Source organism: Rhinolophus hipposideros, assembly GCF_964194185.1.
Source record: "Rhinolophus hipposideros genome assembly, chromosome: 4".
Lineage (NCBI taxonomy): Eukaryota > Metazoa > Chordata > Mammalia > Chiroptera > Rhinolophidae > Rhinolophus > Rhinolophus hipposideros.
In genome coordinates, this window is record NC_138050.1 from 60,835,856 (window position 1) to 60,857,532 (window position 21,677).

Sequence of the window (21,677 nt, forward strand, 5' to 3'; positions counted from 1 at the left end):
AAATAAAATAGAATCATTGATCTGGTGCCAACAGTCATTCAGCGTGGCAGCCAAAATCCACATGATGAAGTCCAGATAGTCGATCAGAATGAATGGCTCAGAGGCATCCCATTTGGATATATTCAGCAGAGCCTGAATCTGTGATTGATTGGCTATGACTTTAAAACTACTCAGCATCGGCCCAGTCTATGTAAATGTTTCTATTCCATGGCATTTTTCAAATTAATTATTCTATTTCACAAATGAAACCTTGTATGCACCCTAATTACAATTCACTTCATCCAGTGCACATTTCTCCGTCAAACTGATTATATCATTTTGCATTCCTGTCTGGCCCTACATGATAATGCTAATCTCGGCCAGCTTGGTATCACTTACAAGCATAAGCAATCTCTCCTGCCAACCATCCAGTCTATTTATAAAAGGATAATGCCAAATTCTTGAAGTGGCTAAGCCTCTTTGGTAAATGAAGTGTCTGGGTAACTGTAATGACTCCTTTAATAATGTTAGTGTATTAGATTGAGCCACATAAAATTGCCATGTTTATAAGTTGAACATCAGCTATTTCTTATGGTTCTTCCCCATGAAAAGGCTTCATGTCAACAGCAGAGATAATAGAAATGATTTAGAAGATAAAGGAATATGGTAGTAGTAATTTTCTGAATCTGGAATAACAAAATACTCAACGCTTGCTTTATATTGAATGAGGCATCTTAGACAATAACTTAACGTATATTTAACAGAGATCGGGAAGGGTGAGTGGGTGAAAGGTTATAGATTTTTAAAAGAGTGAGATTTTCTAAATAGGGGGAAGTAAGGAAAATATATAGATGACAGGGATAGAGCTACCCCAAACTAACTTAATGAAACATTAGTAGAAGCAATATTCTAAGGTGCTTACATCCCAGTTAGTCCATGGAAACCCAGTTTCAGAAACTCCTTCCATAAAAGGTTTTATGGTAAAACAAACAGGCAGGTGTCCACCTATATTCTTCTTTCAGTGTGCATGATATATATTAGCACAGTGAAACCCCTTAGAGTCTCTGTCATAATTTTTTTTTTAAAGCCATTCAACTTTATTAGGCTCAGAATGTACAGTTGTTATTTTTTTCACTAGGGGCCCCCCTTCCTAATAACTTGTATTAACATCCTAGGTAGACACTTAGACCAATGCTGTTCAGGTAATGTGTTTGCCTTTATCATCTGATCATAGGCAAAAGCACTAGCCAGTGTAGAACCAGGCCTTTATAATTGTTTTTAACTCTTATGCCCAGTAAAGGCCTCCTTGGTTTACTTTCCCCCATTTCAGAAAATGCATTGACTTTTTTTTTACTATGAAAAATTATCAAGTAATAGCATGTACAATCTTATTTGGAGATAAATATATAATTTTTTAGAAGGAAACTTATCTTCAGACTATTTTTACTCTTTATCCAGAGTTGGTAAGAACTTTGGCAGACCTTGGGGAATTAGTTTGCTATATTATTGTGGTGAGGTAATCTCAACTACAGTGTCAATGGCTTTGAAAACATCCGATTTTTCAAAACACTAATTTATCCATTGTGTATCAGCTTCCTGGGGCTTTCATACAAAGTACCACAAACTGAATGGTTGAAAACAACAGAAATTTACTCTCTCATAGTTCTGGTGCCTAGAATCCCCAAACCAAGGTATGAGCAGATTGGTTCCTTCCGGAGGATCTTAGGAAAAAGCTCTTTCATGCCTCTCTCCTAGATACTGATCTTCTCCTAAAACTTTGGTGTCTCTTTGCTTGTGACAGAGTAACTCCAGTCTCTATTTCTTTCTTCACACGTCTCTTTCCTCTATGTGTATCTGCACGTTTTTCTACTTACAAGCGCACTAGTCATTGAATTAAGACCCCATCCTATTCCAGTATGACCTCATCTTAACTTATTTACATGTTCAAAGACCCTATTTGCAAATCTCACATTCACAAATACAAGATAGTAGGGCTTCACATATCTTTTATTTATTTATTTTTTTTTGGGGGGAGGCATAGTTCAACCCACCACAGTTGCAAATAACAGATACTGATTATTCACTTTCCTAACTGAAATTTGTGCAAAAGATGAGAACACTTTTTTCTCTTAGGTATGAAAACAAACTGTCTAGGGCTAGCAGCATGCCCCTTCCTCCTCATTTATATCCTATGCTGGGAGGGACCTGAAAACTCCTTCTCATACCCAGGTTCATATCCACATTTGTTCCACAGCTCTGCCAATCCCTCCCCTCCCCTGCTTCTCCCATAATAGGTGCTCCTTAACCACCAGCCCATCCTAAATCCATGTGCACTGCCACAAACCAGAGGGAAGACACAGCAGGCTCTGGAAGAGAGGTGGGGACTTTTGGATTGAAAAATCCTGGGTCCCAGGCACCTTAGTCTGAGAGAGCAAAGGTGGCAGGCTCCAGGGTTCCAAATGCCACATTCCCTTGGTCTCTGAGAAAGACCGCCACACACTGACCTTGGGAATGGATGGCCAAGGAGAGCTACAGCAGAGCCCCTCAACCATGAGGCCCAGACCAAGGCTCCAACTGCACAGGTCAAAAGACAGCCCTTGTCCAGGGCGACAAGAAGTCCTACCAGCAAAGCATTCACCATCCCTGCTGTCTAGACCATTCCAGGTCTGGTGCTTCTTCATATCACTCAATTTCTCCAGCTATGAAATATGATCTTAAAATAAACAGTCCAACATGCTTGACAATAAATCTGTTGCCCTTCAAATAAGTTCCCAAGGAGACTAAAGAAAGCAAACACGAAACAAGAATGTCACAGAAATGCCAAGACAACTCCCCGCCAAAGTAATGAAAATGAAAAAGTAAAAGGCTATTCTTATTGCTCCAAGGGTTGTCAGTGGTGTAGCCAGTCACTGGAAAGGGAAGAAAAGCCATGTGGAAAGTAAAATCCAGTAGTTTAGTCTCCTTTTCAGGTAAGAATGTGGAGGCATGGTTGGATTTCTCCAGTGCTTCCCAGGTAAGCTGAGGCCTTAATCTCCACTGCTAAAAAAAGGCATTCCAACAAAGAAAGAACAAAACTTTGTAATTCTTAAGTCACCAATGCAATAGCAGCAGTGCCACCATTAATTCATGATCCCTTTTACCTGGTAATGCAAAGGCAATAATCTACTCAAGTAAGTGGTGATGAACTCTAAAATACATTAGTGCACAATGGAAGAAAATTGACACTCTATTTTTAAATGAAAACAAACTGTTTCAAAATGGAAATACTTTAACAGTATTGAAGAACTTTTAAAAATCAATTAGCCATTTGCAAATACCAGTTAAAAATAATTGTATTTTTACCAAATATACAAAAGAAAAAAATAAATACAGATAAAGGGGTCTGTCATTATCACTCTCTTCTAGGTCTACTCATATTTGGATGGAAATAAACTGCCAAAACAAATGTGCCTACTGGATTAGTTATACATCTTTGGCTTCCGGTCCTCTTGAAGTCTTAAAAGACAATAGATGATAGATAGATAGATGGATAGATAGATAGATAGATAGATAGATAGATAGATAGATAGATAGATAGATAGATAGATAGATAGATAGATAAAGGATAGGCATAGGAGGAATGGATAAAGAAGATGTGATACACACACATACATACACACACACAGGAATATTATTCAGCCAGGAGAAAGAAGAAAATCCTGACATTTGGGGCAACATAGACAGACCTTGAGGACATTATGATAAATGAGATAAGTCACACAGAAAAAGACAAATGCTCATGATCTCATATGTGGAATCTAAAAAAGAACAACCAAATGAACAAACCAAAAAAAATTATAGAAAAAGATAAAAATATAAAGTAAAGTCACATTAAGTAGAAATAGGGAAAAAAAAGAGAGAGAGAGATCATATTTGTGGTTACCAGATGCAGGGGGTGAGGAGTGGGCAAAATGGATGACGGATATCAAAAGGTACCATATAGAAGAGGATAAATGTTAAAAAAAGATTCTCTCTAATTAGCTAGGTATACCACTGCTAAAGCCTTGTAGTAACCTTGAAAGGGGTATTTTAATTTGAGCACTGAGTTGGTCCTGCAATCTATTTGCTTTAGTGAAGTATGTAAATTCCCAAGGTCTGCATTGTGTCCTATTTTCCAGTGGATTCAAACATGTTATTGAGTTAATAACAGACACTCAGTTTTTCTCTTATTCTTTCTGAGTGGCTATAGATTCCCCAGCCTTTTCTAGGTACAAGACATAAAAGAACTAACTATGCCACATCTAGAATTCTAAGAAAAGACTGTAAAAGGATCTCTTACCTAATATTACAATTACCATGGTTTACAATAGAAATGACCATTTTCAAGACAGGGGCATTGGTCCCTTGTTTGCTTCTCAGGCTAACAAAATACATCTTAAATATATCTGTTTCATTCCTGAGAACATTAGAGTGTGACCAATGGAAGAATTCTGTGTGAAAGGCATCTTTGCCCTAGAAATTAAAAGGTCTGGGCTCTCGTCCTACCTGGACACTAATCAGCCCTGTGACCTTGATTGGCAAAATGAAAAAGAAGAGAGGAAAGGGAAACTAGTAATTATTGGCATCCAGGTACCATGATAAGTATGTTATACGGGTCAGACTGTTTAATTCCCATACAGAGCCAGTGAGACAGATTGTGTTTCCCTGTTTTACAAATAAGAGGACTGACGTATAATCAGCTTGCTCAAAGTTACATAACTTGCAAAATTAAAAGCTATGTTTTCCCCATTACATCAAATATTATCTGTTCAGTTGCAATTCAATAGACTTGAGAGGACTTTTTTGTTCTAGGAAAGGTGGTGCCAGTAAAAGCTATGAACTGGTGGTTTGACAGCACTGGTTGAGTTTTGATTGTTTCCTTTTGGAACTCACACGCCCAAAATTGGATTACTCAGCATACTTGGTGAAATAACTCTCACCAGTATAATTATCAGACTTTACTATTTGAAATTAATTAATGCTAAAGCTTGAAGATAAAAACTTTCAGGAATCCAGACCTTCCTGCACTCATCTGAAAAAGTAAGAGTTGGGTTAACCAACCCCAATTTTCATCTTGAAAATTGCGTACTGTAGCTTTAATTATTTTCTTTGTCTCATAACAAAGCAGTTTCTTTAAATGGGGCACTCACATATTAATACAGGGTAATGGTAGTAAACATTAATTGTTGTCAAATCTTGTTTGCTACTGAAAAACAATCATGAATAGTTAAAATCCTATTTGTTTTTAAAAGCACTTATTAAAATACTGTAGATTATCCTGATATATTTATTTTTTAAGTGGGTTTGGGATGAATACTGCTAAAATTGAGGGATTTAAAATTAGAATTCCGGTAACCTGAGATTGAGGAACAAAATATAAATTATAGCAAACAAGATACAATATTTTGGCTGAATCTTAGGTAGTAAATTTCATAAAATCAAGCATATGATTATACATCAAATTCATGCAAGAATTAACACACACACACACCCCACACACACATACACATGTACACACACATACACACAACCACACACAATCACACACACACACACACACACACACACACACACACACACACACACACACACTAGCTTGGGAATTCAGGAAACTAGTTAATATAGAATCTGCCATAGCTGGCTTTGTGAGCTTCAGCAGGTTATTTAATCTTTGAACTTTTCTGGCCTCATTTTTTTGTCTGGTAAGTTTAAAATGTACATCTCTCAGTATTTCTCAAGGGATGCAGGGCATGTCTCTTTTTAGGAGGCATTATTAGAATTGTCTTCCCCTGCCCTGTTTAACCCATATTTCTCAAGAAGCTGGTGTCCCCTTCCCTATCTGAAAATCCATAATAGTAAGGGCATGTGCTGTATTTCTCAGGTATGTTGAGAAGAGAAAGAGAGAGTGGAAAGGCCACTGACCTAGATGACAGAAGTGCTCAGTTAGACTGTACTTGATTGTCTGAATGGGAGGACACTATTATTCAGAAGAATATATGCTGAGCCAGTATGTAAAGTGCTGAGAAGAGCTCTGAACTGTATTGGTTTCCAGGAAAGGTCCCTGTCCCCTGCCCCCTCCAATGGGCGTGGACACAGAGCCACAGGGTTGGAAATCTAACTGCATGACCCTGGAGAAGCTTTGCAAATTTTCTCTGGACCAGACTGAAACAGTTTCAATAGAATAGAAATACCTGTGAAAGTTGCAAGTATCTGACACAGGCCACCAAGTATCCTACCAGCTTGGCACAGGAGGGCAATCACAATTTATTGGAGAGGGAAAGTAACTACCTGGAGAGGACTGTGATTAAAACGAGTACCGTCTTTCCCTGAAAATAAGACCTAGCCGGACCATCAGCTCTAATGCATTTTTTGGAGCAAAAATTAATGTAAGACCCAGTATTATATTATTTATTATATTATATTATATTATATTATATTATATTATATTATATTATATTATATTATATTATATTATATTATATTATATTTTATTATTATATTATATTATAAGGCCTAGTCTTATATTAAAATAAGACCAAGTCTTATATTAACTTTTGCTCCAAAAGACATATTAGAGCTGGTGGTTCAGCTAGGTCTTATTTTCGGGGAAACACGGTAGAGGGAATTTGGCCAACCACAAACCAAATGGGAAATACAGATGTAGCAAATAACAGCTGGGAGAGAAGACAGCAACTAAGAACTCGCATAAGCCAGAATAAGGAGGCGGCAGCAAAGCCCTATGGGTCATGAGCAATTTACTCCCAAAGACCTATGTCTCCATGGCCCTTATCTTGACTCCAGGGAATACCCCAAGGGGTCTGAATACACCCAGAATCGAATTAGATAAGATTTTTATCATTGATGGAATAGAAGCTGTTCTAGGTTGAACTGTGACCACCAAAATTCGTATGTCAAAGCCCTTACCCTAAGCGTATCTTAGAATATGCTCTTATTTGGAAGTAAGATTACAGATGTAATTACTTTAGATGAGGTCATATTGTAGTAAGGTGGGGCCTTAATCTAATATGACCGGTGTCTATAAAAAGGTGAAATCTGGAGACAATGAATGCCATGTAAGACGAAAGCAGAGATCAAGGTGATGTTTCTACGAGCCAAGAAACACGAGAGATTTATGGTAGATTTTCTGGTAGAATACGAGAAGCTCAGGAGAGAGTCATGAAATATTCTCCCTTGCAACCCTCAAAAGAAATCAACGTTGCTGACACCTTCACGTAGGTCTTCTACTCCCCGGAACTATGAGACAAAAAACATCTATATTTTAAACTTTCTAGTTTGTGGTACTCTGTTCCGGCAGCCCCAACAAAATAATGCAGGAGCTCAAAGTATGGAAAAATTAAATAAAAATAAAGATATAATATATCACTTTACATTTCTGAATTTATGATTTGAAAAAATAATTGCCACCCTTGATATATTCAACACATTTTAATCCATATGCTTAAGAGATGACTCCCTAAATAATAGCTGAAGTTTACCGGCATCTTGAGAGAAATAACTAAATCTGAAAGTTGTACCTAGTATACCCAGAACCATCCTTAAGGTAACATTAGAAGGCAAAGGTCTCTAAACAAAAGTATACATTCTCTTCGTTAGTTTGTGTGAAAAGTCAATAAGAAAAAAATTCAGTAGTAATCAGTTGTATAATGAAACTGCTTAGGCAATGACTGAGAAATAGGCCAAATGACTATCTTATCTTTCTAATCATTCTACTTAGGATTCCTTCATCCCTAAACTCTGTTTTCTAGAAAATAAAACCATGTTCTTCCTCTGAAAAGAATACCACGCCTCTTCTGTGAGCTCCATTGCATTACTAAATTCCAGTGGGTTTAAAAGGCTCCTCCAACCAAAGCTTCCAAAATATGCCCAAGATTTTTTATAGAGTTTACTTTTTATAAACTCTACATTTTGTAAAATCTGCTTTTTACAAAGAACTCCATTTTTGCTCCTTAAATAAGTCTGTGCAATGGCTAAACCAAAGATTATCTATGACCATCTCATGACCTTCACATATTATGATCAAGTGATTCTTTGCAATGTTGTTTTCTTCTCATTCAACTACAAAGGAGCAGATGGCAACAATTTACATTTTTTCATTTCCTTCTCAGTTCAAAAATTAGCAAACATTTATATGTTCACTTAACTTTATTGCAAATCCTCTAATTACAATGACTTTTCTATTAACTCAGTAACTCCCTAGGGTACCTCTGCTCTAAGCTGTAATAAAGTGGGTAGTTAATAAAAGTTGTTGACAGTTTGGTTGACTTGATTGGAACAAAATGAAATAATTCTATTTCAAGCAGGTAAAGGGACTTTGTCATGACATATTCTACAATACAAAGATCAGTCACCTGAAAAATATGTATCAGTAGTTGGCATAGAGACTAAATTGAGATCATGACTATTCATTTTTAAAACTTTTTAGTAACTCATGAAGTATTTTATAAACTTTAAAAAGCAATTCATGGAGAAGATAAAAAAATATTTTAAGATAAGTTGTCACTTTTGATTCCCTTTAAAAAAATGAAAACTCTAGATCAGTAGACAGAAAAATTTAATTGGGAAAAAAACTATCGGGCAAGCAATGATTTTTAAGACATAATACTCTTTCATTCTGTTCTGATACCCCTACCTCATTTCTGAAGGAGTTAAAAACTAACAGTTCATTCAACAAGTGCAGCTCTTATAGAAACCATGTATATGAGAAACCATGTCTCTCTTCCTATTGTGGAGGAGAAACAAACCATACTCAGGTGTTCATTTAGGTTATCAAAAAGGAAAGGAAAGTTTCCTTTCCAGTGCCATCAGTTGTCTTAAAACCATTTAGGGCCAAGGCATTTGGAGAGTGAAAATGGGAGTGTGATAACAGTGGTGGTCACTGCTTCAAACAGAAGGACCATCTTCATGTGAAAATATGACCAATTCAAAACTTACCAACCCCTGTCCAGGATGTCCTCTCTGTTCTTGAATTCAGAAGCCATCATTCCCCATTTGGAAAGTCTATAGTTATTATAATTCATGATAGATAAGCTTCACCTATCATGAAATTTTAACAATATCGAATTTTTAATAATTCTAGATAATGTATCTTGTCTTCCTCTCTACATTGGCATATAGTTATTTACTTTGGAAAATAGCTTTACCAAGCTATACTGTCTATGATGCATAAAATAGCATAAATTGAGCTCCTGAGTTACAATTCACTTCAACTCATATTATCTTATTTAATTATCAAAATGGCATTAAAAAAAAACAGAAAATAAGTGTTACCATCCTCACTTATAGAAGAGGAAATTCATGGTTAATGTCTTTAAATGATTCCTCCAAATTTTTAACCAAACTCTCAAGTCACTACTCAGTTTGGGTACCTTCAAACTCAGGAGCAAGAATGAAATCCCCTGGCTTCTTGCCCTTCCTTCCTCTTACCTTACCTTTTTCATCCACTTTGCCTCCTTCTCTCCACCTCTAGAGGCTACTTCAAGGTCCATTCCTTCCAAAGAGCCTTGAGTTTTTGCCATCTAGTGTTTTGGGAGCCTTAGTCCTTTATTTCAACCTAAGTTTCATTATTAGAACCTTACCCTTAACCATAAAATTGAACAAGTGTCTCCTCATCTTTACAAAATGTAATCAACACTTCCTCTATTAAACACATGTCCGTTTTTTCAGTCTCTATTCCAAGTCAAATTTCCTTTTCCTATTCAAATTTCCAAAGAGAGAGCTTTCACTCCCAGTCTCATCCTTTCTCTACAACCAGATTTCAACCCCACCATTCTACAGATGTGTTTCTAAGATGACTAACACGCTTTTTATTTCTTAATTCAATTGACATTTAAGTCCTATCCTGGTTGCTTCTCAATCCTTTGACTCCCACCTTTTTTTTTGCTCCCACCCTCTTTCTTATCCTTTTTTGCCTTTGACCTCCTCCATCATGCCTAAAGATATAACATCAATAAAATTTGTATTTCCCAATGCATCTTATAAAAGGCAAATAAGAGGAATTAAAAAAAAAAAAGACTGGAGCATTTATGCTGAAGAGAGTTAATTAAACATAACACAATCTTTACATTACTGAATCATACTAGATTTTAAGCAGGCTTGAACTAAGTTGTTTTATTGTTTTGTTTTGTTTAATTTTCCCTCTGGCATTCAGTGAGCGGTTGGAAAATATGAAGAAAGCTCATAAGGCACATCAGAGAAATTTAAAAAGGGAATTAAAAACAATATTTCCTTTGCATATCCAAATATCCAAGTTTCAAGATAAATAATATAAAGTTGAATCTGCTACACCCAGACTTACGAAACTGAAAGTTTGAATTAGCACTATAGAATTAGCACTATACCATGTACAATGTTCTGAGACTTAGTTATTTTTCCACTTAAGATATATCTTGGAGAACTTTTGTCAAGAACTGTGAAGGGAGGCAGAGATAATATTTCTTCTTATTTGAAAGTAACAAATTAACTTGCCACAGTTCCATGGATTCTGGCAGAAGACATAAGATTCTTGGGTCAGAGTCAAAGGGTTTTATTACTCACATCAATAGCAGTAACAGAGATATCAATTTGAGTCAGTTATCTAAGCCTCAGTTCCCACAAGACAACAGGAGGGCCAGGTGATGCTTAAACATGTGGTGGGTTGTACTACAGGAGAACCAGAATATGGATCCTGACTCTTGTATAATGTGCAGTAAGCATTCCTTAACATTCCCCCAGAAGAAGACTGTTTTATTATACTAGGCTGTAAACAAACTTCCTTTAGCTCCAGAGGGAAACATCAGGTGTGTCCTCCAAAGCTGCTCTCTGTACAAACATCCAGAAAAATATATTCTGGAATGAAAGAAATCAGTGCCTGTGCTAAAAAAAAAAAAAATTACAGAAACAGAAGAGACCCATGGAGAATTATCTCCCAACACCTCCTCATGTGAATATCTTAGCCCATAGAGATCTACTTTACTCTTTCTAACAAATGCATAATATTCCGTTGTGTACAACCACAATAATTTAGCCATCCTTTATTGATGTGTACTTAACTAGTTTTCATCTTTACCACTACAAACAATGTGATCATAAGTATTCTTCCTTAACACATGTATCTGTGCAAAAGTGTGAATTGATCTGTGGGATAAATTATTACAAGTGGATTTTACAGATGAAAAGGTATGTGTATCATTAAAATGTTAATAGACATAGACAGATTTGTTTCAAAACCATGCTAAATATACTCCCACCAACAATTTGTGAGGATACACTTACCAACACATAACAAAATGTTATAAAATAACCTGTGTCAATCTGAGCATTAAAAATTATACTGGATATTTTCATTGGCATGTGTCAGCTATGGATGAGGTTCAACATCTTTTCTTTATAACTCATTCTTGTTTTAAAAACATAATCATTTTTGTCTCATTTTCTTAGAATATTCTGCTTAAACATTGTGCTATTGGTTTGTTGGACATTTCTCATCCTCCTAAATCATATGTTTCTTTCTTTCTCTTTCTTTCTTTCTTTCTTTCTTTCTTTCTTTCTTTCTTTCTTTCTTTCTTTCTTTCTTTCTTTCTTTCTTTCTTTCTTTCTTTCTTCCTTCCTTCCTTCCTTCCTTCCTTCCTTCCTTCCTTCCTTCCTTCCTTCCTTCCTTCCTTCCTTTCTTTCTTTCTAGTTTCAGGTGTACAAAACAATGTAATAGTTAGACATTTACACCCCTTGCAAAGTGATAACTCCCCTCCCCCAATCTGTACCCCTCTGACCTCGTATATAGCTGTTACAGTTCCATTGACTCTATTCCTTATGCTGCACTCCACATCCTGTGACCATATATATATATATATATACATATATATATGGTCCATATACATATATATATGGTCCATATACATATATATATGGACCATATACATATATATATATATAAAATTATAGTTGACATTCATTATTATTCAGCTTCAGCTTCAGGCGTACACTGCAGTGATCAGGCATCTACAGAGTCCATGAAGTGGTCTCTCTAATAAGGCAAGTGCCCATCTGACACCCTACAAAATCTTTACAACATTATTGACTATATTCCCCAAACTGTCTTTCGTATTCCCATGGCAATATTGTGGTCAGGCTTTCTTTTGTAAAGTTTGATTTTATGCATATGTCTGGAATTCCTTTGGTGCAAGAAATGTTACTATAAGCAAGAAGAATAGGGCCACGAGGGAAAAGGGAGAAAAGTAAGTAAGAGGTGAGATTAGCTGTTAAGGAGAAAAAGCTCACCACAGTCCAGCCAGAACTGGATTTTGGGGGCCAAGAGAGGATCCAGGATGCCATCTCACCACTTTAGGTGAACTTTTGCTGATTACAATAGATTATAATGCTACTAGCATGGCAGCCAAGGAAAATCTCCACTGCCCTGTGTTGCCATGTCAATTCAAAAGAGCCAAATAAGGACACAAATGCCCCTCCTGACAGGAAGGAGTGTTTAGTAAGGAACCTAGGAACGCCTACGATGCCACCCTTAAGTCTTGAATATTCCATCCTCTCATTTTAAGAGTAATACATTCCTAAACGCCAGTTCTCTTCAGGGCAGCTGCTCTTCTCCAAGCCTGCCCGCTCTCACTATGTTGAGAGTGTACTATCCTTTTCCAATAAATTTATTGCCTGCTTGGCTTACTCGGTGCATCCTGGAATTCTTTCCTGCAACGAACTCCAAGAACCCATTTTTCAACCACAGAAGTAAGGTAATGTCCATATTTATTTTTCCATGTAGCTAGGTAGGTTTTCCAACACCATTAATGAATGGTTTATTCCTTTCCCATTGATTTGAAATATCATCTTTATCAATACTACATTCCTGGATATATCTTTTTCTCAATTCCATGTAATGTTATATTGATATCATCATGAATTCATCTGTGAATGTCCAACTTTCAAATGCTGGATAGTAATGTATTTTTTAAATATTTGGTAGATCTGGTCTCTCTTTTGTATTCTTTGTTTTCAGTATTTATCTTTATTTATTTAATTCCAAATATAAATCTTCTTGGAACTTTCGGGAGAGAGGAGTTAATTACATTAAATATAAAGATCAATTTAAGACAAATTCACAGATACACACCAAGGTATAATGTAAAAACAGTCTGCCAACTTCAATTTAACACCTAATAGTGAAAACCTTTGTACGTTCCACCCAGATAATGAAGAATAAGACCACAATGAGTATTGAACTCCTTGTATCCCACTGCAACTGCACAAACTACTCTGAATTGTGTTTGTTACTTTCTTGCTTTTCTTCAGTTTTATAGCATTTGCACAGTGATTTGCACAATGATTTAACTTCATGTATTTTCTAAGGTTTCTAAAAGAATCAGACTGTATCAGTAGTCTGTCCCTCAATGTTACCTTTACTTTTATAACAACTTTTTATTCAATATTATGTTTGTAAGAATCATCCATCTTGTCAAATGTAGCTGTATTTCATTCATCTTCATTTATATATCTCATCGCATGATTATTTTTAAAAATTACTCTTTCATCTATTGTTAGATTTGTTTCCAGTGCTTGTCAATCCCAACAATATGACTATAAGTAGGAGCAAGACTTAAAATATTTAACAACTAGAAACAGCACATCTGGACATAGGCCGGCCTAGAGGCTGCCAACTTGCCTCTGCCTTAACCCTTTCATTGTTGGGTCATAGACAGATCCATGGCTCCGGGTGAAGACCTGCAGTGAACAGAAAGGCTGGATGATGTTAGAAAACTTGGGGCTGCATCTTTTTACCAACTGCTAGAGAAATAGTTCAATATTAATAACTTATCATTTAATCAGCACATACAAGCTGAACATCATCCTGGATATAAATATTCTTGAACATACTGTAGAATTCCCTTCTCTGAGATATATAAACCATTATATAACTAGAATGTTGACCCAATGAGAACAAAGATAGTCTTGTCTTATTCATTACTGTATCCAAAGTGTCTAGAAAAGGGGTTTCCCAAACATTTTCATCTGTTATTTCCTTGACAGAAAATTTTCTCTGGCAGTTTCTCCAAGAAATGGTATGAGCATATCTTCTCTTAGCTCTTGCATGGTTGAAAACATATATTTTGTATACATACCTGAATGTCAGTTGTTACATAAGTGCCCCTGAGCAAGTTGACTTTTGTTTCCTTGTTTGTATTTGGCCTGGTTTTCCCACAGGGTTCTTTCTCTTTTAATCCAATAACTTTACCACATTTCATACATTTTTTTTCTGGGACAAGTTGTTCCCTCACTAGAGATTAAAGTGAACATATTTTCAATTGAGTAATCCTGAATTACATCTTTGAAATCATTCTATTCCTCTTCTATATGCACAGAAATTTTATTGTACACCAATTCTATATATTTACACCAATTATGGTTATGTTGTATCTCCTTCTTTTCCTTCTTCATATGCCATTTTCTCTCTAATCATTGGTATAACACTTAGTTATTTTTCATTTCAGTCTTAATATTCTCAAGCCTGTGTTTCTTCTTGCTGAACGACCTGGGAAGTATCTATTCTTCTCTTCTCTGCATTCATTCCTGTGATATTGTTTTTGCCATTCACATCCCCCTGAAACACTATCAGTTCATTTTACATTTTTAGAGGCAGCGTAGTATAAAGCTTAAAGTCACAGGCTCTGTAATTGTACTGCTGGCATACAAATTCCCACTATATAGCTTTATCGTGTGAACTTGAGCAAGTTATTTATTCTTTCTATATATATCTCGGAATACTCACCTGAAAATGGGAACACTAGTGCTATTTGCATAAAAGTCTTACAAGGATTAAATCAGATAACAATTGTGAATTGCTGAAGGCAGCGACTGTCACATAATAAACACTATATAAACACTTATTAAATCTTTATAAAAATTCTGCTTTCCTGTAATTTCCTCCTTGGATACTTGCATTTCTCCTTTGAACTCTTATTGCCTGGAAGCAACACTAGCTGCTTAGAAAGAAGTCTTTCTTTTTAATTTCATAACATGAAAATGGTTCATAATTTTTATTAGCTCCATGGTGAGATCTATTATCTGGGTTCTATGTTCACGTTTTGTATTTCTTTCTTGTATTATATTTTCCATAGGTCTTATGTTAATTTCTTAATTATTATTCATCACTGAATGAGAGGTATTTTTCTTGGATCAGTTATTTTTGAGGGAATAATATGGATAGTAACCAGATAAGTGAAATTCTCTATGAACATTAGTTTGTACACATGTGCAAATATTTTATTATTAATTTCTAAAGGTAAATTTTATGAGTTAAATATTATATCAATATATAAGTTTAATAGAATGGCCATAATATTCTCTAAAATGGCTGTGACTTTCATTTCCACCAATAATTCTAAGTTAGTACTTCTTGATTTGCATTGTTTCTGCAAATCTGCTTGAAGTGCTACCCAACTGGGAGAGAAACACTTTTCAGGCCCTCATTATACCGTGTATATATCTATTACTTCACTAACCCTTAATAATCTCTTTATATGGCTCTCTCCTCCACTAAACTGTTAACCTCTTTAGGATTGAGACTGTATCATCTTAATTTTATATCCTCAGTTGCTTTCCAACTTTCGACTCATAATAATTGCCGCTCCAAAAATTTTTAATAGACACATAAATGATAAAGGCAATATAAAATTACTGTCCATAGGCAGACCACTGATAAATAGTAAAAAAAAAAAAAAAAAAAGTAGATTACTAATCCAGTTTTTCTCCCTACAAATCCTATTTTTCCACTATAATATTCTTCAGTTATATCATTATAAATCAAAGGACTTGAATCTAGGTCAAAAAACTGTTTTGCATAGTTAAAATTATAATTATCCTTCTAATAACTTGCAAATGATTCATTCATTCTAATACTGGTAAAATTATGGTGTATGGTTTGCATAGACATAAATAATACGCTTTATATCCCACATATCAGTGAAATCATATGGTTCTCAACTTTTTCTGTGTGACTTATTTCACTTAGATATATAGATGATAGATTACAGAATTGTACACTTGAAACCTGTGTAATTTGACTAACCATTGTTACCCCAATAAATTGTAATTTAAAACAATATGCTTCAATTCATACGAGATTTCAAAGCTTGGTCCAAATATAGTTTCTATCTATGTAACCAAAGTTTTACATAAGATTAATAAACCCTCATAAAAGTATTATATAATTTTATTTTGATTAAGCTGCAACTAACCAACTATAGATATTTGTGATTAAAACTCAATTGCTCCTCATGCAAACAATCTTACAGAGTCCCATATTTCTTTTCAAATGACTATGTAGGCTATATTTAGAGGCCATTGTAAGGTGAAATGTCTGGGAGTTAATTATAGTAATTTAATAGGTGTGATCCATAGGACAGGTTTAATTTCCTAGGAAAAAAAGAGGAACATTTCTGATATATATTAAAAATATGTGTTTTAAAATTAATAGTTTTGCTTAATTAGGATTATTGAATCAACCTTGAATCTAGAAAATTCAGTGATATTATCATAGTGCTGTATGTTGAATGAAATAAATTGCCCAGTTGTCAAAATTTATACTTTCAACTTAATTTTTGCCAAAGCCACATCATGGGAAACAGCATCCCAAAACTGCCACATTTTTTTCAGTCCTAATGGCTGAACTCAAAGCTTTTATTTTAAATGTTATCTATTTCTAAAGAGTAAGTTTTATATAAAATTATTTTAATCTGTTTCTGTCACTTAAGATAGGTATTCTATTTTAAATATTGCCTAAATTACTTGGCCTAAATTTCTTGTAGTTCTTGGTGTTCTCAAATAAAGACATAGAATAGCCTAGAGAGCCAGTATCTGATGGCCAAGATGTGCTTCAAGGCAGAGCTGATATAATTTTTCTGTAGTCATGGCTGTACTAGTTAATTGGGTTAGAATATTATGAATTACACATATGTCTTGAGACTGATCATGAAAGTGACAGGAGGTACTACTTTAACAATGTCACCTTTATATGCTCACCATTCTAGTAATATGTGTGATCACAATCAGGGAGAGAAACGTTGGATGGCAGGAGAGGTTTAGGAAATAATTTAATGAAAATGAAGATTATGCTAGTCAACATACAAAACCGTCCACTTCTACATGGAGATAAGCAAAGAAAGTCTTTAATTTTAAATTAAAGGTTTATTAAATGCCATTGGTTTCTTGAATATGCAAAAACATCATTTGCCCTAGAGATTTTCCAGGGAACAGTTATACACATGAGATTCAAATAAGTTAGTTTGACCAGAAATCACCTTCTGTGTTTAAGGTGATATTTGCTAATGAGATGACCACAGGAAAATAATGGAGGGCTTGTATCAATGTACTTAGAAATTTTCATGAGACAGATAAGACAAAAAGAAGGGTAAGGAAGGAGCAAAGTAACTTTCATTGAGCACCTATTTAAGTCAGGCCTCATGCTAGGTCCTTTACCTTCGCTAGCACAATGAATTGTTTACCATACCCTTATGAGTTGAAAATGAGAAAGCCAACATTAGGCTCAGGGAGACAATAGGCTGGTCTCAAATTATAAATTCTGACCCCATGATCTTGTCTTTTCTAACACACTTCTCAGCTTCAACAATCGCTCTCAATTTTGACTCTTTCCAACATAACTTTCAGGAGTATACATGCCTCCATGGTTAGTTATTTTAGAATAAAATATTTTAAGAAATTATGTTACATAATCTTACCTAGACAGCTTTTGCTAGAGAAAATGAATGATGGTTTATGTATTTCCTCTCCTGGAAACTAAATGCTCCTAGAAGTTTTATTTTTAAAAAATGCAACCTTGTTCTTCTAGTGGTAAGCCTGACTGGGGAGAGAAGGGCAGTTAATATTGCTCTTAGAGGAAATTGTAAGCCTGGTTTTATGATTATTTGCCAGGGCTTTGAATTGGGAACTCTTGCAAGAAAAATGTTTTGTATCTCTCTCTACCATAGTTTTGAGGAATCAAATTGTCTTCAAAAAGTGAAAAGATATCCTGGACCATGTTTTGTTGTTGGTGCAGGTGGCAGTAGTGTTTGTGAAGATTATGACAACTAGCATCAATTTGTTTTAAGTTCTGGACAGATCTCAAGTGCTCAGAACTCTCAACTTGTCCTTAAGGAATGAGTCAGGACCTAGAAAAAGTTTCGATGAAGTTTCCACAGAGAGGCACTATGAGTCAGGCTAGATTTCAACAAGTCAAAGGAAGTTGGGAAAAATTTCAGCAGTCATAATTTTCACAGGGGTTCGAAGATGTTTTCAAAGAGGTCAAAAGTTGAAACTAAACTAATTTAACCAGGATATCTTCTGAAATTTTATTATTAAACTGTTTAGGGATAAAATTAATAAACTTTTAGTCAATTTTTGTATTCTTATAGTTCTAGAAATTTGTTCTATGATGATGGTATTCAGCTTTGGCTTAAACTCAGTTGAATGATGATATTAACACCCAGCCATTGAGAATGTAGTATTGTTCATATCAATTATGTATTGTTAATATTGCTTCCAACAGTTTTTTTTGTGTTTTTTTTTTCTATTCCAAACAACCTTAAGTTGGTTTAATTAAAAGTCTTTATGACTGTGCAATAAAAATTGGACCTAATGTTAGGAGTTAGAGCCTAATGCTTCTAAGTTTCCTTTAACTATAACTATCCTTAACATAGTGAAAAACTATTATTTAGTTTCATTACTTTGATCATTTTTTTTTCACTTTTTAAAACAATGTTATGAAAAACAACATTTTGCAAACTAGTGGTTTAAAATTGTTTTGCAAACTAACGGTTTATAATTTCATGTTCAAATAAGAATGTCATATGTTCATTTGCTTTCCTTTTTCTAATCTCAAGTGCCAGGGAGAGAAAAGAACTTTATTGGAAGCAACACTATTTAGAAAATCTGTAATCGGGATGTTTTTTATAATCTATGGAGCTTACAATTTTGAAAGAAAGATTAATGTGCAGTTAGCATCTAAATACACTAATATTGAATTCCAAAAATATACATTAACATATATTTGGTTTCTGCTGAGATATATGTAAGCATCTATTAAGCAGCACAATTATGAGCTTGATGATTTTTAATTTGTGATGAATAAACATATCACTTGTCACATAATGTACTTACTGTTTACTCTCTATGTGTCCTTAAAATAGAAATTTTCTTTTTAGATAAGTAGAGAATTACTGCAAATGATTTTTTGTACTTATTTTTTGTTTGTAAAAAATGTTCTTAATGGTATCCAAATATTTTTTTTTAATTAACAGCTTACTATTTTTCGAATTCAATATAAAATTATTACAAAATAAAAAAAATAAAGTTGTAAGTAAAATAAAATAAAAATTAACATCTTTTCAAATAAACAGCTTGTTTCTCAGGAATAATTTAGAAAGATTAGTTCATTAAATAGAAACACATATCTGATTTTTTAAATGTATACCTTATTGGTTGAAACTCTGAGAGCAAATTAAAAAGTATGAAATTCTCAAGAAATGTCCAAATCACTAATAATGCACCTAAATTACTTAATAGGTAAGGTAGATTCTCAACCATGAAACAAAAGGTCATGGCATGTTCCAGATACCATCAGTCCCTGTTTTTCAGCACACATGTCACCTTTCCAATTCCGTGAAAGCCCACTCAGTGAGTTTGACTTCACATGATATTCTTAATGGCTAATTTTTATCCCTTCAAGAATATTGCTTTAAAACAAAACGATATTTAACCGAGAGAAAATAGGTAATAGATAGATAGTAATACATAAATAGGTAATACTTAGCAACTGAATAAGTGAATGAATATTAATTATTATGAAAAGCTTAAACCAAAATTTTAAGCTACAAGAAGGAATTTCAGTCCAGTTGTGGAGTAGCAGAAATATCAGAGCACTGAAAGCTTATCATGTAAGTAACTGTTTATATTTCCTATTCAGTGACTCTTTTAGTCCCTTTTTAATTGCATGAAGTAATATTGAAAACCCCTGATTTGAACCAACTAGTATAAGATTATAAAAAATTAACGGTTAAAACTAAATACATGGTTTAGATATTTCAGTTGAATTTAATGAACTTGGTCATCATTTAAAGTTCATCCCATATACATGTTCCTGTAAAATATCTTCCTAGAATAAGTAAAATTCCTATAACAGTTCCAATACTTTTTTAAAGGAAAAAATAAAAATAAGAAAAAAGGAAATAAAAGAAAAAGAAATCTCCAGAGGACTTTCAAACATGTAACTTATTTTCCTTAGTCTTTTTTTTTACATTAACACTATCAGTCATTCTACCCTATGCAACATCATATTCTATTTTTGAATAGTAGTAATCTTATACATCAATGTATTTCAGCTCAATAAAAGAAAAAGCTTTCAAGCAGCCAACTGTTTAAAATGCAATGGGCACCCTTGTGAAAGGTTTTTCTCTGTTGCTGGAGGTGTTCAAAAAAGTTTAGACAACACCTTTTAAAACAAACAGCACAAAACTCTAGTTACAGGTATTGAGTTCATTCATTCTTTTTTTGTTGTTTTATTAAACTTATTGGGGTGACATTGGTTAATGAAATTATATAGGTTTCATGTGTACAACTCTAAAATATATCATCTGTATATTGCACCGTGTGCTCACCACCCAAAGTCTAATCTTTGGTCACCATTATTTGACCCCCTTTACCCTTCTCTACCTCCCCCCCCACCCCTTTCCTTCTGGTAACCACTATACTGTTGTCTATGTCTATCATTTTTTTGTTTGTTTCTTTGTTGCTTTCAGTTTTATATCCCACATATGAGTGTAATCATATGGTTCTTGACTTCTCCATCTAACTTAATTCACTTAGCATGATATTCTCAAACTACATCCATGTTGTCACAAATAGCAGTTATTTCAGCTTTTTTTTATGTCTGAGTAACATTCCATTATATATGTGTACCATACCTTATTTATCCCAATCATCTATAATATACATCACATTGTGTGCTAATCACCCAGTCAGTTCTCCTTCCATCACCATATATTTGACCCACTTTACCCTCTTATTACAGGAGCCTGTCCCCCTTAACCTCTGGTAACCACTAAACTATTGAAGATATTTGCAAACAATGTATCCTATTAGGGGCTAATATCCAAAATATATAAGAAACTCATACAACTCAACAACAATCCAACTGAAAAGTGGGCAGAGAACATCAACAGAAACTTCTCCCAAGAAGACATACAAACAGCCAACAGATATATGAAAAAATGCTCAACTTCATTCATTGTTTAACTCAGCATTCAAGTGGAGTGTCAACTCTGGTTTAAGGGCCGTGTTAGGTACTGTGAGCCAAGGGCTGGTAGGTACTCAAAAAGTAGTGGCAAACCTGCCCATCTGTGATTCCTGTCTTCATATACTATATTTTGCCATGTATAATGCACACTTTTTTTCCTGAATTTGTGAGGAGAAAAATAAGGATGTGCGTTATACATGAGCAGTACTAATTCTGTACCTATATAAATGTTTTTAATTCTTTTATTTATGCTTATCAGTTAAAGGTGTAATAATAAATAAATGAATGCTAAAATTCCTTTATAATACAAAAAACAAGTACCTAAATATAAACAAAGAAAAATTCGAATTAAAATGATAGATTCTTTTCCCTGAAAGTTTGGGTCAAAAATGTG

General features: G+C 34.4%; 1 protein-coding gene across 1 annotated transcript in view; it reads right to left on the minus strand.

Annotated features, from left to right (window-relative positions):
* Positions 1-21,677, minus strand: part of ITGBL1 (integrin subunit beta like 1) — a 201,082-nt gene that overhangs the window by 127,928 nt on the left and 51,477 nt on the right. The gene's annotated exons all lie outside the window — the stretch shown is intronic.